Raw genomic sequence first — 18247 nt, 5'->3', positions numbered from 1 at the left:
GACTGTGGTGTCAGACAATGTTAAGGAGCTAGATGGTTTGAAAGGACAGAAGTTTGAGGGATGCTGTGCTCTGCAGCAGTATGCTCCTTTTGTGATCTGAGGGGAGGATGAACAGGACATACCAGTGATACCAGTGCTTGAACAGTACTGGTATGCATGTGTTTGCTTTCCCAGCCTCCCTCTCCAGCTGTAGCAGTGGTGCTTCAGTCACTTTCAATAAAAAGCCATTAAAATTACACCTCCAGCAAGCTCTGTTCCTGGCTGTTGCTGTCCCTGTCATTACAAATGCATTATATTTGATGCATCTGCAGGTTAAAAAAAAAAAAATCTCCTGAGACTGGTGTCTGAAAATCTCTTGTCTATTGCCAGTGTGGGAGTCTCCCATCCTTGGTCCTTGACTCAGCTGTTCTGCTGTTGACTTCTGCATTATCAAACCCCTGTGGCAATGTACCTCTGGGTTGATGCTCCAAAACCTTGTGAACATAATGGCAGAGCATATTAATCACAAATTCACAAGGTGTGGGGAAGGTAATTTCCCCTTCCATCCCCTGCTTATTTTTTGACTTCTGACCTCCCCCCCCCCCCATTTGTTTTTCTTCTTTTTTTTTTTTTCTTCTTCAATGGTAGAAACATGAACATTAAATAGAGAAAATAGTAGAACATGTTATCCAGCACAGCTATAAAAAGGTGCTCTGTCAGCTGTAAACATTTTTGGGTTGCTTCAACACCAAAAAATCACTATTCATAGACTACAACAGCTTACAGGGTATTATGGTCTACAAAAGGACATGTAGCCTGCTAACATTACCTTACCACTGTTATTTGTCCAGTATATCACTGCTGAACTGTGAGGAAATCATTACATAGATCATAATCTAGTTTTGTCTATGAAATGAAATGAAATGTAACACTACCCTGCCCCAATTGTGATAGCGTTACCATCTATACCAAGTGACAGTTCCAGTCAGTGCACCTAATACTTGAGTCCATACGCTTATTTAAAGCTTACTGTTGTGTGTATAACATTTGATATGAGAAGACTTTTTCAGGGTAAAAGAATGCCACACTGAGTATGCAATAACTGTACTGATATACCATGGTAGAAATCACTATGAAGATTACATTTAGTTTTTCATTGCAATCCCCTCTTTAGAAATACTTGTAACAGTCTGAAAGTAAAGCCTAAAACATCAATAAATTTCCATGGCTATTGCTATTGCTACCACAGACAACACTAACTCCATCCACTCAGCTTTAACATAAAGAATACAGAAAAAGACAAATGGGGAAGGATTATTCTGCACAGCTCTGGGATGAGGTTTTCCATTAAAGGACATTTACTGGGTAACGTTCCCTGGAGCAGGTGACAAAATATTGCATGGACACAGTTTAGAGTTTCAAGAAAAATATTAAAGAAGCAGTTCAAGAAGATTATTTTATGTTTTCTGTTAAGATTTCCTTGTGGTCTGTATATCACATAGGTGTTTTGAAAACTAATGAGTTAATGATTACAGCTTGTAGCAAAATCTGTTAATTAGTAATTAACGTCATGTTTGCAAATTGTTTTTAGAAATTTAACATCACGTGTTTTAAATGTTACCTTCATTTATAACAATATTTCAAAGGCATTCATTTATTCTCACTGAATCAAGAGAATGCACATACCAAGAGTTTGCTAGGCATTTATGCATATCAAAAAAATCACCTAATTTGAGCTGTTGTTTTCCTCTATATATTGTGAGCAGAATTACCCCTCCACACAAAGACATTTCAATCCTTTAAAGAGACAAAAGAGAAATAAAAGACAGTTAATTTTCAAAACTCTCCTAGAAAGAAAAAAAAAAAAAAGAAGAAAAAAACTAAAAAAAACAGAGTTTAACTGAGAAAATGAAAGTCTTGAGTACATATAAGGTCTACATTCCTTATGTATCCTATAAACACATATAGAAATAAGGGAGGGAGGTTTCTAAAAGTTTAGCATAAATCTGTGGCTTGGCAACTTTGCATTTTGTCTGATCTTAGGTGCTAGTGTTAAATACAAGGCTGTTGAAATAATTATTCCTCAAATTGAGTTGTATGCACAGCTAGCAAAACCTTAAATTATATCTAGAAATGCCTATTTTAGAATTAATAAATGCATTAATATATGATTAATAATTAATACAATAAAAATGAATAGAGATAATTAATGCATGAACCAGGAAAAAAAATGAAACATGGTAACACCCATGTTATGTCATAAGTTGTTTTTTTTTACTAGTGCTGAGTAATAAAAAAATATTTTCATTATATGGAAATCTGTGAAAAAAACCTGACTTCAGATATATTTCTCAGTTTCCCTGTCAATAACACGAAATTCATTTTGTGGTATGATGCAACAAATTCACATTTTTTTCAACGTTTAACAAGAAGACATTTCCCATGCTAGAGAGAAGCACATTCTTAACATTCTGGCACAGCACAACACCTGTTTTTAAACAGACTTAAAAACATTGAAGACTTTACAGAACTACCTTATTCAGAACTGTAGAAAAGACATTGTATTTAGGATAAACCTACCTGGTGAGACTGACAGTGCTAAAAATTGTCCCTTGTGGAAGGGTTGTTGGTACAACTATGGCTGGCACCTGGCTGCCCTGATGGCAAATCTGGAAGTGTCACCCAATGCCAAGATGACAACCTTCACCCAGGCAGGACAGGAGTAACCTTCACGTCAGGTAACAACAGAAGCATCTGCAACAAGCCTGAGTAATGCAGGCTGTATTCAAGCTCAAAATAAATTGAATTTGTAAAACACAGTATACATTAGACTGTGCCAACTTGAGAAGGGAAATAAATGACTATGGCTTTTTCTCCAGCTTTGCTTGACAGCCTTCAGCATTTCACCTTCATAATGTGAGACAGTTTTAAGTTAGGTAGCAATAATACAAAAGCACGGAGAATGGTCACGTATTTTCCTCATTGCGTATGCTAGCTGATGAAAAGTTTGTAAAAAGGCATGTGGAGCTCTGTACAGAAAACAGTAGTGCTAATTCATATCATCCTGGCTCTAGCTGACTTCCTCCCCCAGATAAGGGAGGCTGCATGCAGCCTGGCCCCCTGCTCTCCAACGCAGACCTGGACCGTGACTTCCTGTCCTGCTCGTCATCAAGTTCAGCCAGCGTTGCTGCAATGTTGAGACATGTAGATTGAGATGCAGAGTCCTTCTGCCTTTTCTGAAGCAGGAGGCAGCTCGGTGCTGGAAGCAAAGACCCCAGCCCTCAGACTGCTGGAGGAAAGGGAATTGTCCCACTTGGCATTGCTAAGTGCAAGGCAAAGCAGAAAGAAGCTTCATTTGGAATTCGTTTATAAATGAGGTGGGTCTGAATATTTTTTCAAAGTCTCTATTTTTCTAAAATACCCCAGTCTCTAGAGTATTTTTTATTCATCACCCCTTGCCAGTTTTCAGCTTTGAGCTCTTCGCTGAATGTCTGAGAGTGATGTCAAATGGGAGTCTCCTTTGGGGAGATGCAGACCTATTTTGTCTGACTTGCTTTGAAAGCAGTTCCTGTTATCTCAAATCCAGCAGGACTAAAGAGCTTGACAAAACGTGGTCTAGCATGGAAAGAATATGGTCTTACAAAGAAAAACTGGAAGAAAAGCCAAGCTCAGGCCATGCTCAGGAGAAACAGAATTATGTTACTTTTAGGTTGTTTATATTAATATTAAAAGTCAAGCGCCAGGAAGGAGATAAGTTTACTCAGTACAGAATATATGCACATTCTGACTACACAAAACACACCTGCTGAAATCTTTAATACTTGCATGTATTTTCCATGCAAAACCACACACTTTACTCCTTCATCTTAACTATTGTATACATCACTTGCTCTTCTTTGTATACTGGAAATGAGGATTAAATGTGCATGTTGTGAATAGAAAATGCAGTCCCCACGTGTCTTCTAGGTAAACATGAACTTTTAGCATCTATTCTGAGTAGACTTCTTAAATAAATACTATCTGAGGGCAAATTTTGCTGAGGCTTGTGTAAAGCTGGAGTTTTTCTGTTTTATACACCATCATTATGAACAAGCAATTAGTTCTGAGAGACTGCATTTGCTGATTACAAAATCTTAAGTGAACAAACATCCGCCCTCTCTTTCTAGATCTCATCATGAAGCATGTGAAGCTTTCTTGTCTCTGAGCATGTTCTGATACCAGTACTGACACCTCACCTACGGAGAATTATCCCCTCATTCTACAAACAGAAGGGAAAATAAAGAGGAAATGTGTATTAAAACCCAAGAGCACATGAGCTGGAGTTGCTTGGACTAATGGAGAGCTGTTCAAATGAAGGCTCCCTTGTACTGCATGTTACACATCCCTTTTCATCGTATGGGCTTCCTAAACTATGCACCAGAGTTGAGATTGGCTGCCCCTTTATTTCTAGCAGAAAGATGAGAATTGGACAGTGAGTTGACAGCAGACCTGATACACTGCTAGCAATAACTTTTGCTAGCACTGATTATTTCTTTCTGGGAGTAGGTGACTAGTCTTGGTACAGAAATGTGTGTGTACCTGTCCATATCTTCAACCATCAGTTAATTTTTCGTAGAAATACCATAATTCATGGTATCTTGTCAATAGCATCTTCTTACACTTTATCTTGACTTTGAAACTGGAGCTGAATAGTCTTAAAGCTGGACTTTACCTTCTTGGAAGCTGCAACATTCTGTAAATATCAGGAAAGGATAAGTATGGAGCAGCAGACAGACATAGAGTAGTTGCGGATCTCAACTCAGGAAGGAAGATCAGTATATAAAATTATCTTCAGTTCAGCTTGTCCCATTCACTTGGATTCAACCTTGCTCCCTTTTGAGTTGCAGTTCACAAGCTATAATTAAAGGGTGTGGGGAAAAGCAACTCTGCCGTCTACAATGATACTCAAATTGTATAACAATTTGTACACATTAGTAATCACATAAATCCTTAAAGATATTTCATAGTGGAGAATCTTTTCAAATATGTTATTGTGGGCAATTTATTCTATCTCTGCAAATGTGCTGTGAACCCATAAATCCAAATGCAATTTACACTTGTGGTTTTCTTGCCCTTTAATTAGTAAATAGGTTTCATGTATATATATCCAAGAGGCGGATTTGACCTAACCTGTTGTTTTGCATACCTCAGAAAAGACTTCCTTCTCACATTTGCACAGAAAAATTACCTATTAATTTTGTGATATAAAGACTGCATGTGGGAAAAAAAAATAGACTTGTGTTTCAACTCAGACCCATAGGAATTGCTCCCAAACTTACATTTAATTTGCATTCAGATGTAACTGCCAATGCTAGGCCTATTCATCTTCAGCAACAACAATAAAATGGATGAGGAATTTATTATCATTTCATGGAAGGTTACTGGGAAGACAAAAAAGAAGATATCAGAATTTAAAACTACAAATAAAGGAATAGCTAGAGATAATATACTGTGTTATAACAAGTATAATAAACAACTAATACTCTGTAATTTAAATATTTTTGAAGGATTGCTGACCCTTCATTCCTGAAAGAAGAAATAGAGTGATTGTTTAAATTCAGACTGGTTATGCATCTGATCAAGGATATTGAAAACAGAGCCTTACCATTTGGTCTGTTTAGTTTGCTCTTACATTCAGGACTGTTCTGCAGATGGGGTAGCTGGGCTATCAGCATTTTGTTATAAACAGCAGCATGTCTGCCAGGCTCTAGAAACATGCTCAAATGCTAGCTGTTAAAACTAGGTTATATTCAATTGTGTATTCATGCCTAAGACTTAGACCAATAAAAATAAATTACTGGTTTGGCTAAAATTCACAGGGTGATAAGAGGTTTAGTTATTTCAAGGGTTTCACACAATATTTCTATGATGTGAGGGGAATTTATTCCTACTGATTTTTTTAAAAGAGATGAAGTTTATTCTGAACACGGTGTGTATAGAAAGTAGCCAGTCTGCATATAACAAAAACACAAAGATCTGTGACACATTTTTATAGGAGATAATGGTTTTATCACTGATGCTACCTAGAAAAACTGTATCTGTGAGCATTATATACATATAAAGATGTGTGTATAGATACATACATGCATATGAACACGTGCCTGTTCACTCTTTGGCTATGGATCATCTGAGGAAGTATGTCTAATCCCTTGGCTTTCCCCTTCTTCGCTCTGGGTAGAACTTGCCATGTTTTACAGAGCTCTTCCTCATCAGAGCCAACAGTCAGTCCTGATGTAACACACTGTTTCCCTTGTTTTTCTAATCCTTTGTGGAGATTTAGAGGCTCAGGGTCAATTGGCCCATTCTCTGACATCTCCTGGTTGGGCTAGCTGTTTCAGTCCTATCTGCTTTCAGAGAGTAGGTGTTTGTAGGGGAATCTGGATTTTGTCTCAAAGCAGAGTGGTAAAACAGTTCCAGCATAGAGTTTCATAACTATCACTCACAAATCTTCACTCTCACAGCATAAAATCTTATATAAATTTTTGTTTGTTTATTTGTTTGTTTGTTTTGTTTTGTTTTGTTTTTTCCTCCAGCCCCAACATGTCAGGACACTTCTCTGAGGAGCTGGGAGGGCGCAGGTGCTGAAAACCTGTGGTAGGTAGCAGCTATTTCCCATAGGTAACAGCTATTTAATTTTCCATAAATGCAAATGCAGTTTTGAAAAAGTCAAGAGTGGAAATCAAACCACTTCCAGACTTGTTTAGTACTGTGACTGTGACTGTGAGCTCAGATCTATATTGCTACAACACAGCAGTTAGGATTCTGGGCTGGACATCAATAGTGTAGCAACGGGCAATAGGAAAGCATGGAAATCTTGGTCATCAATAGCTTGCTGTTTCTATTTGTTTACTTGCTTTTGTAAATTTTTCTCTTGAAAATTTGTTCAAAACTATTAACAACGAAACTAAGTGGCTTTCACTGAGGGTGTAATTTAAATATCATGGGTTTATTCAGATGTAGCTGTGGCCTAATTTGTTTTGAGACCCTTTATTGTTAGTGATGCAAGAAAAGAAAAGAGCTTAAAGCACACACTGAGTCTATTGGTGGTAGTTAAGTAAAGAAAATCTTATTGCTTATAAAGAGAACATACACGCCATGGAATCACAAAGAGAAAATAAACACTGAATCCTATGGTATTTTTTTAATAAAGAGTTTAATTTCAAAGAGGAATTATGCTTTAAAATTTCTTTTTTTTCTCTTAGAAGATACAGACGTCTTAAATACATGTTGACAGAACTGCACACAAATATCCAATTGCATTTGAACCAAGCCCACAAAGATTCATAAAGTTTTAACCAACCCTAATATCTTTGATTTAGTATTGTTAGGGTATGAGAATCACTGAAAACAGTAGTTATAATAGCCACCCTGTAATATCAATAAATGTGAGAAAGAGGCCAACAACAGTTAAGCTCTTTTATAAAACCAGACAGCAGAAATAATAACAGCCTCTGTAATAAGAATGGGCACACATCTTCATCCAGAACAAAATGTATGCAAATCCCATGCAGATGTAAGACTTTAGCTGAGTTGTAGCTAAAAACATATAACAGAGGTCAGCAACATTTTGGAAGACAAGGTTGTTTAAGATGATATCATATATAATATATCTATTATTTCTTTTTCAAATAAAAACTAGCTCTCTCTGTTCAGCATGAAATTTCTGTTCACCCTGCAGAAAAAAAAAATGTTTTTGTACACACAAATAAAGTGTCAGATAATTCACCTGGGTTGTACGAGAACAGGGCTTTAGTTCATGCAGATTGCAGAAAAGCCAACTCTATCTTCTGCAAGGGAATATCTGGACTACTAAATGAGAGTATCATTTAGTGTGTGAGATGCTGGCTTACAGATGAAAACCTGTCGTGTGGGTCTTATGGGCTGGATGATGCAAAAACATTCTATTTCAAGCTAAGGAAAAGAAGAGTGACACTATACATGATTGAACATTCATAGAATAGCATCAATATACAAAAATAAAACATAGTTTTATAAACAGCAGATTTAAATGAGATGCAATGAAGGCTGATATGGTTTTCACCTAAAGAAACATGAGAGCAAAGCCTCAGTAAGCTGGAACTGATTCTTATTTAACACAGCTGTTTAAACACCTATGTTTGTTGAATGTGGCACTAACAAAGTTTTCATATTTTGACATGGAAAAACTGCCTTAAACCAGCTTATTTTACATGAGAAATATTTTTGCTCAGGTAGATATAAGAGTTTCATTTCTTGCTTTGGTGTAGAAATGTAACAAAACTTTGACCAAAACAACGTACAGTTGCAAATAATGACATTATTATTTCAATTTGATGACTTAAATTGCAAACATGTAAGCAATGGCCATAGCTTGCAGAGCCATAAAAAATCAATTTGAAACAGTCCCGTTAGCAAGTAGGGTGTCCAGTTGGAAATGTTTACAAAATTTGACTTTAAAATAGAAACTCTAATCAGCAGATTATGTATTCTTGGCTGAACATCTGTAAATAATCATTAATGACATAAAAAAGAAAAAAAAGGATAATGACTAAAGTGAGAGCTATTCAGTTTAAATCAAGTGCATTGCTCATTTCATTCAAGGACCAGTCTCTTTACTAATGCAAAACTTCATGCAGGCATAACGTACTGAGGTTGGATTTTTTTTTTATTTTTTTTTCCATTATATTATAAAGAAGCACTACACCAAAGAAAGAATTTTCTTACTTTTAAGAGTGTTGAATCTGTAAATGATACTGAAGCAAGGAAGACTTAGAGTACTTAGAGTACTGTATTATACCCTGATAAACTGTTTGACCAGAACTGTGTTGACTTGAGGAGCAAGAGACTTAAAAATCATCACTAAGAGCTGACCTCTATGTTTCTTTCTGGTTTAACCATCTAGAAACATTGACCAAGAACACATTGCAGATCTAGGATTTGTCTTGTACTCTTGTCTCTTTCTCTCTTGGATAACACAGACCTGGAGCCCATGTCTTACAGGTCAATACTAAATGTGCAAGAAGCTGGGTCAATACTAAATGTGGAAGAAGCTGTGAAAGACCATGAATATCTCTGAATCTATCTTTTCTTGTGCTCAGATTTGTACCCAAATTACAGTGATGGGGATTGCTAACACAAATCAGATATTTCTGTTTGTTTTAAATTCTAGATTCCTCATGTCATATCACATGTAGTTATTTTGCAGCAATATTGTTGTGCCTCAGAAAGTCCAGGTGACAGCAACTTGTTTGAGGCCACTCTGAATTGGTGCCTTGTCTGCTGTTAATGGGCATCCATATAATGGATCTTTGGTCCTTGGTCTGAATAATTATCAAAAGATCATTTCATGATTTCTAGTTTTGTGCTGATTGTGTAACTGAACCTTCTATATAATTGAAATCATCTAGTCTTTCTATAATTAAAGGATAAAATGTTGTGTTTTTATTTTCCCTGTGCTTTTCAAATATAATGTGAATTTGAAACCATTACAATAAGGAGCATCTTCTACATCTCATATGGTGTGAACCTCAGGCTGTTCTAATAGCAAAGCAGCATTATTGCCTTTTTTTTTTTTTTTTTGCGAATAGGCTATTTTTTCCTTCTGTTACTTATAATTGCTTCTAATACTTATTATAGAAAAATGCAATAATGGAGAATCTCTTTGTAATTACTCAAACAGCAGACTAATTTTCTAATTAAAAACAAAAAGTCATGATATCATAATTGCTCCAATTCCGTAGCACATAAGTTACACACAAAGAGAAATCCTGATGATATAATTGCTTCACATATATTTTATAGCACCATGAATGAATTTATCTTCCATTCTCAATTAAAAAAAAGTTGTTCTATATAATTAGAAGTTATTTCCTTCTTCTCTTTTCATATTCATGTAATTAGAAAACAGAAAATAATATATTTTTTAAAGCAGAATATAATAAATATATTCTCCTTGCATTTTTATGCTTTTACATAGCACAATGTATTTCACTTTGGAAATGCTTCCACTAAAAATATCCAAGATATTAAAAAAATAATAATAAAAAATTGAATGTATTTAAGGGTGAATAATTTTTATTAGATTTTTACCAGTATTTTTATTAAACTGGAAATATTCAATTAGAAGTATGCTTTCACTATATGGCTATTTAAATACAAACATACACACATACATACACAATTATATAAAGGCACAAGCATCCAATGCCTAAATAATAAATATGGAAAACAGAAAAAATAAATGTTGTGTTCCTAGTAATTTTTCATTTATTTTTTTCTTAATTTATTTTTATTTTTTCAAAAATTGAAGATATTTATGAGGAAAATACTACAGTCTTTTTTCCTAACATCTCCTAGGAAAAATACCTATTTTTTTTCTGATGAGTAGGAATTCCATGTTTTATCCTCAAGGAGACACAAATAAAGTTTCATTATTAAGCTCAAGTTTTGGATAATCTGAGAGACACAGAAGTCCTAAAGGGTGTCTGTTTCCTACAAAAAAGCTCTCATAGACGATCTGTGTGCAGATCGCAGCACCGATTATCTTTAAGTTGCTGCAAATGGGATGTCTGGATTGAGATTGTATTAGGACAAGTCCGTAAGAGGCCATGAAGGTGATCAAAAGGCTGGAGCAGCTCTCCTATGAAAACAGGCTGACAGAGTTGCAGTTGTTCAGCTTGGAGAAGAGAAGACTCCAGGGAGACCTTAAAACAGCCTTCCAGTGCCTAAAGGGGGCCTTCAGGACAGGTGGAGAAGGACTCTGTCAGGGAGTGTAGTGATATGTCAGGGGTTAACATCTTTAAACTATAAGACGGTGACTTAGATTAGACATTAGAAATAAATTTTTAGCTCAGAGGGTGGTGAGGTCCTGGCACAGGTTTCCCAGAGAAGCTGTGGATGCCCCATCCCTGGAAGTGTTAAAGGCCAGGTCGGATGCAGCTTTGAGCAACCTGGACTAGTGGGAGATGTCCCTGCCCTTGTCAGGGGGGTTGGAACTGGGTGGTCTTTAAGGAGCCTTCCAATACAAAACACTGTATGATTCTGTGATTTGACTTGTGGCACTCCTTGTGGCTCATTCCACTCTGCCCTTCTCACACCTGGTCCTCTGCCCATCTCAACCTGTGGGAGGGATAAGCCCAGTGCATTTCACTCCATGTTTTGGTCTTCCACCGCACTTGTTCTGACAGGTTAGCACCCAGAAGGCAGCAGCTGATTGCAGATCTGACAGAAGAAGAAAGCTCTTCTATGGCATGGTCTCTGTTTAGCTCAAGAAGGGCTAGATATAGTCATGAGTCTGGATTTTTATTTTGTGATTGTCAGAACTCAACATTGATAATTTATGGATGAATCCCTTCAGCATTACCTTGCTTAGCTGCAGACAGCTCCTCTTCAGCCTGCTGCATCTCTCTGGGTCCTGCATGAGTTTTTCATGAGAGCTATTGGGCTTTGCAGATGTGGGCCTGCTGATCTAATATGCCTCCATGCAGAAATCTTTCATGTCATCTATAGCCTGTGGTATTGAACCTTAAAAAAAAAAAAAAAAAAAAGTTAAAAAAGTTGGCTGTGGTATGTCTATGTTAGAATGTTAGATTCGACTGGTAAAAAATTTGAGCACGTGAGATTCAAAGCTAGAACAGGGTTTATCAGAAATTTTAAGAGAAAAATAGGGCAAGAAATATCTTAGAAAGTTTCACATAGCATTTTGATATTTCTCCTCAAAGGGTCATTGCAGGGACATTTTAGGAAAATCATTTGTGCAATGATGTTGTTGCTTTCTGTAAGGAAGCCACCATAAGAAATTGTGATATTGCTGGCTGCATTCTTCACCTGCAATATTAATTACCTCTAGTCTTGTCTGACAGATTGGTTCCTGCACTCTTCTAATGCTTAAATGAATATCTGCATGGGAGGAAAATAATTAAGAAAGTGCTAATTAAGTTGTTAAGTTTAAATATAATTCCCTTGGCTCAGACTTTCTGCCCTTGAACACCTAGGCTTTCTGCAAGAGAAGTGATTTGTTTTAACACCTAAAACTCTGTGCCTGTATTTCAGCTGTTTGCAATAAGCAGTAAGTGTTGCTTTTGCTCCCCTTTAAAAAAATGATGACAAGGGTGAGAGGTAAGAGACTGTATACTTGAGCCAAGAAGTTTTTACAGCAGAGGAACAGAGTTAAAGGTCCATCTGTCAGGTCCTGCCTTGACTGGAGAACAAGGATTTCTCTGATTTGTCTTAACATTTCTTTCCTGACAAATCCTGTGTACATGATGCTCTTGTGGTTTGTGATTTATTGCAATCCCATCATTTAAATATGGAGAGTTTGCTCTTATGTATCCAAGAAAGCTGAAGTATTTATTCTAACAATACTCTGATCAGGGTAGCTGCCTTTGAAGAGTTACATAGTGATTCTTCATTTGCTCTGTTTCTTCTGTGAAAATATATATATATATATTATTTTATTTTTTTCCCCTGAATTCAGTTTAACAACATAACAAGAAGCATATCTGCATTGCTAGTCCCAAACCCTCTCCTCAGTTTTTGGCCTGGCAAGCCTTCCATCCTTTCAGTGTTGTGTCCACATCTGGAGAAAGTCATACATCTCGGAGGAGGGAGGAAATCTAACATCTCAGAGCAAATGTGTAGGCTCTTCACTGCCTGTCTACATGCGTGCCTACCCTCTTTTTCTGGGAAAGTCAGTCAGGTGAGATTAAGCCACCGGTGACTGACTCTCATGGTGCTGGTCTGCAGCATTTTTCTTGCAGTAGGGTTTCATGTTGTGTTTTTTTAACTTTACCGTAAAAGAGATTCGTTTATGCCACTAAAACTGAGTTGTAGTTGTAGAAGCACCTCTCAGATATGAATTTCTTTCTGACTGTCTGTATGGCTTGCTGTTACTTCATTTAACCTGCTGGACTGTGTTAACCCCAGCCAGCAGCCAATCACCCACCCAGCCACTCGCTCACTGCCGAGGCTCAGAAGAGCAAAAGATGAAAATGGGGGGATTGAGAGAAAAACAAATGAATTAGTGAAGCAAAACTGTGTGTGCAGGCAAAGCAAAATAAGCATTCATTGACTGCTTCTCATTGGCAGGCTAGGGGGCTGAGTGGGAAAAAGAATAAATAAAAGAAAATCTCAGTGCTATGCCAGCACTGCTCAGCAACTGCCAAAATGCTGGTGTGTAATAAACATAGTTTTAGTCACATATCCCATCTATAAAGAAAATTCACTGCATCCCAGCTAGAGCCTCTATATCAACCCACAAGTTTGTCATGGTGGGTGGCTCTCTTCTGATACTAAGATTGCTAAGAGTTTCAAGCCAGGAGAAAAATAATGTAGGCCATGCAATGTTAGCTGTCTGAATATTCAGTGATTTCAGCAGAATGGCGAAATAGCTGTATCTAGAGGAATCATATTGGATGGGAAAAAAAATAAAATAAAAATCAGCTTGCAACAGTTCTGTGCCAAGAATAAAAGGATTGGAAATAATTCAATTATTCAGTTATAGATTGTCTCCATTTTAGTTTCTGCATGCATTGAAGAGGTGTTTTTTTTTTGTTTTGTTTTGTTTTTTCCCCTACTTAAATCTCACAGAGGAACTCAAATTTGTCATATTAGCCAATAAGGTGTGTGTATGCAAAAAAATTGGATACTTCCATTTCCATGAATGTAATAATTTATATATATGGAATGATTGAATCACATTAAATGGTTAGATTTTATTTATTTATTTATTTATTTATTTATTTATTCTTGACAAAGCTAAAAGTTACTAAAAATGCTACTACTACTCAGAAAGTCATATCTAAAATAAGAATTTTTCCAAAACTGTAAGAGAAACAGTTGCTTTAAACTGTTGAAAAATAACATTTTTAAATATCTTCAGAATTTGCCTTCACTTTTACACATATACCAGAGATACTAACCCTGACATGAGGAAAGAGTACATTAAAGAAAATATAAAAAAATTTGAGGTATTCACGCGTTATCTATATCATCAGGGCACATGAATCAAGTACGCATGATTGCATCATACTTTGAAGTGCTGGGCTATTACAAAGGTTAGAAAGGATCATTATTTATTTATTTATCTTGTGGTCCATATTAATATAACTTATGTAACAAATATGTGGGGGAGCTGCTCAAGGTGTATAGCTGTAGCATGGAAGAGGTCTTAGTCAAAGCTGTGATTTTCTCCCCAGTTCAGTCAGTAGAACTTTATGGAGGATGAATAATGCACTCAGTAAAGATAGTCACAAGTTATTTCTCTTTTCTCCTACGGATAACTGAAGAAGTCTTGCACCTCTGAAATACACTACAGCTTTCATAGCAGTTGTACCAGTACTTATAGAAAGTGAGCAAAGGGTACACAATCTGGCCTGATCTCCTGCTACTTATAAATCATTTTTATTAATTCTACACTGTAGCTGAGGGACTGAATGGCAAAATACAATAAAATAAATAGAATCAGATATTCCATGTAACTATTACATTACTGAACCAAAGGGCCTGATGTTTATCCCATTGAGGCCAGATAAAATTTTTCATTAATATTAAGGACAGCAATTAATACATGCTCAGGAACATGAACCTTGAATATAGAATTTAAAGAGAATACTAAGGGATACATAATTAATATATCATCTCTATAAAACTTATATTTTGTGATTATTGTCATTTAAGGCACAGAGAAACCTATATTAAACTATTCAAGTAAGCCACAAAAATCTCTCTCTTACACAGTGCTGTCCTTTACTGGTGATGTTAGCACAGTAACGTGAGAAACAGAAAAAGGACCCATGAAGAATTAGATTGCTGCATATAGGCTTGTTCCTGTCAGCAGAGCTGGAGAATGAAGTGTGTGAACAGGTGCACTGTCAATAGCACAGGCATGCCAGGGTATCAATAACAAATACAGTGATTAGCATGGATGCAAGAGCTGAAAACCTTCCAAACTCATCATGATTTATTAAAAACAAAACAAAAACATGATGTAATGCCTTTTAGTCTCTAAAAAAGTATGCTAAGAAAAAGCTTGGGTTGGATGAGAATTCTGTACGCTCCAGCCTGAGCAAAGCTGAGGACCTGCATCTCTGTTTCTAGCAGCCATACTGTTGTGCTGCTTTGTGATACTGAGAGACTATTAGTCTCACTGTAACATTGGCTTGAGGGTACAAATGTGGTACATCCTGTCCCCTCCCCTCCCCTCCCCTCCCCCTGATTTATGCTGCTGCCTAGCTTAGCATTTTGTCACCTCTCTCTTCCCAATCTGAGCTGTGACCCGAGTGCCCACCTGTAAAACCCATTTTGAACATTGTCTTTTAAGTTCCTGAAGCAAAAGAGGAGAAAAGCTGTAGAAGAAACAAGATTTTTTTTTTCCAAAAACCTTTAAAAAAGTTAGTGTTAATGACTTTCAGTGAGATATAAATTCCTGAATGATGAAACATACATTTGAAAGGAAAGGTCTTATACCCGAGTATCAGCTCAGGCATATTGTAAACATCCACATATTACCAGTCAAAGAATTTCCACTCAAGTGTGACCAAAAAAATCAGATCATCACAACTGATGTGTATTTTCATTTATGTATTTCTGTGGCTGATATTAAAAGGATAGCTACAATGAGTAGCTAACATCAAAATCCATTTACAAAAATTTTGCATAATTAATGAAAAGATATACCCTTGCACTCCCCAGCTAATGGAGTATCTTATATTGAAGATTACACCTAGTGAAGAAAGTGAGAAGAGAGTCACCATCTCTTTAAATGGTGCCTGACCTGAGCTTGTAAATATGTATTAAATACTGTATTCCTCATTATCTGTGGAATGCAGGTTCTGCTGCTTTTTATTAGCTTTAACATTTTATACAATTGAAAGGACTAAATCATTTGATAAAAGAAGCAGAGCATGCCTCCGGCTTTGCAATAAATTTACTTGGCTGAAGGTTTCTACATAACATCATTTACTGTATTGTAAAATAGTGTGCAAACTTATAAAATTTTGTTTATTTGCCACATTTATTTTTCTTTACCTCCCTAATACCTGGTAGATTAACTTCAGAGTTATTGACTGAGATATAATTAATATTTTCCACCTTGGGAAAATAATTTTAGACAAATAAAACCCTTTTAATCACAGTGGGTTTCCCTTTTTCCTTTTAGCAGTATGCACATAAAATACAATCTTCTACACTCAGTATGCCCCAATTAATTAAAAAAAAAAAAAAAAGTTTATCTGTTTCAATGACCTTTCAAATAACCTTCCGTTTAAGACAAATGACACCCCAAAGACTGTTTGTCCTGACAATATGTAGAAGCATGCTATGATGAATTGCACACTTTACACTGATCGTAAACTGCAAATTTAAAGTTAAAGCAGCTGAGAGGTACCAAGAAAAAGAAGATAGAGATAATTCACATAGCCTATTTCTTCCCTATAAGTCAACTGAAAACTTATTTATGTCACTATAAACTACAAGTGGAAATTTGCTTTTGCTTGTGGAGATGCTTTTCTCTTGATTCAATCTGTATCATCAGTTTTTGATAAAAAATATAATTTTATATCCCAATAGATTCAGCTTTATTTGTGAGCTGATTTTGGAAAAGTAATTTTATTTTCCCAGCATCATGGAGGAAATGTACTCACGAAGCACAGCTATGCATTTACATAATTGTTAATACACAAGAAGAGATGTCATCTAGGAAAAAGTTAAGAGAAAAGAATGAAGAACCCTTTTCTCCATCAGCCATAAGACATCCTATGGTAGGAATCAAAGGGTGTTCTCTTGGTGGCTGTTACTAAGGACATGGCAAGTCACATGCGGCACTGTTGCAGATGGGGAAGAGCTCATCATGAAAAAAAGAACCACTTTTATGAGACCTGAGTGTAAAACATGTCCCCAAGTGCCTGTCTCATCCAGGTTCTGGTGGAAAGCAAACCTATACGCAGGAGGAGACCTGCAAGAGGCTGTCCAGCTTGGGGACCAGGACTGCACAATGCTAAGCTGACTGTGGTATTGCTGACTAACTGCCATGCAAAGCACTGCACAGACAGTACATTCATTTTAAAATTCTGAAAATGGCTTCCCTTAATTTCATTTTTTATGCATTTTTTTTTATTTAGTGTAAACATTTTGGATTATTTATTTAACATTGTTCAGTATTAAAATATTTATTCTGAAAAACAAAAACAATCAAAAAAACCACCAGCACCACCACCAGAGGAAGCAGTCATGAAATACTTGTCTTTATGAAAGAAAATAGTATATACATCCCAATAATGGATGGACATAAGAGAGAAGTAGGGTGGTCTAGATGCTGGCAGATAGAGAGTCTCCACTCTAATAAGAGACAAGGAACAAAGAAAACCTAAAGGAGCTGAAGAGAAACAACAGAGTGCTGGAAAGCTCAGATGTATTGCAATGACTTGTTCTGCCAAGATGCCTGCAACATTAGGCTTATGAAATCCAAAGAAAATAACTACTCTGTTTGCTGCTAATTGAAGTGGCAGTTTAGAGAGGTGAATCTGCCAGTCCCTCCGAAGAACGTTATTTTAACAGTACTGAAAATTCCTACATTTTTCACATATCACCAGCTCAGCTACTGCTTTCCATCTAATTGGTCACTTCTAGACAAGTAACCAAGACAGTAATAAAGGTGGTTCCATTACACACCCGAGTGAATAAGACAGCCATGAACTTATATTTTGTTGTTGCAATTCCAACAGATTGTGTAATAATTTCTTTTAAGGTCTCATCCCTGATCTTCAAGGCCATCAGTGACTTAAACCAAATGGCATCACTGATTGTATATGAACACACAGTGCAGAAAAAATATGTCTATCTTCTTGGTCCAAAGAGATGACAGGCACTTTGAAAAGTAAAGAAAACTTAAAGAAAAAATATCATAAATAGATTCAGACCAATAGGAATTCCCAAAGAACAGGGATCAGGAATGTAATCATTTTCCACCTGTAACAAAACTTCTGCACATTTAAATAAGGGCTTTCTGTCTTAAATGTATCAGAAGGGAGAGACTAAAAAAAAAAAAATCCTAGCTGGTATAGAAAGCAAGGAAAGTCTCAGCTATGACAGTTCTTCCCCTGATTTAGATCATTATAGATCCAAAAATATAGAGTGAAATTTTGATATTTTATACCAGACAAAAATTCAGAGTTTAGAGCACTTCAGTGGAAACAATATACATTTTTAGGTACAGTGTAGACAGGTATTATCTATATATAAAAAAGAAACTCTG

At 36.2% G+C, this 18247-nt stretch overlaps 1 long non-coding RNA gene across 1 annotated transcript in view; it reads left to right on the top strand.

Moving 5' to 3' along the window:
- The first annotated feature begins 3034 nt into the window (after positions 1 to 3034).
- Positions 3035 to 18247, top strand: part of LOC308192873 — an 82884-nt gene continuing 67671 nt past the window's right edge. The window contains exon 1 of the long non-coding RNA XR_013949177.1: positions 3035 to 3356. This is a non-coding gene — a long non-coding RNA (uncharacterized lncRNA). The remainder of the gene's footprint in view (positions 3357 to 18247) is intronic.

The sequence above is a fragment of the Anser brachyrhynchus genome (assembly GCF_964034855.1).
Source record: "Anser brachyrhynchus genome assembly, chromosome: 3".
NCBI lineage: Eukaryota > Metazoa > Chordata > Aves > Anseriformes > Anatidae > Anser > Anser brachyrhynchus.
The sequence above is the reverse complement of the archived record's forward strand: the minus strand, read 5'-3'. Positions and strand labels throughout refer to the sequence as shown.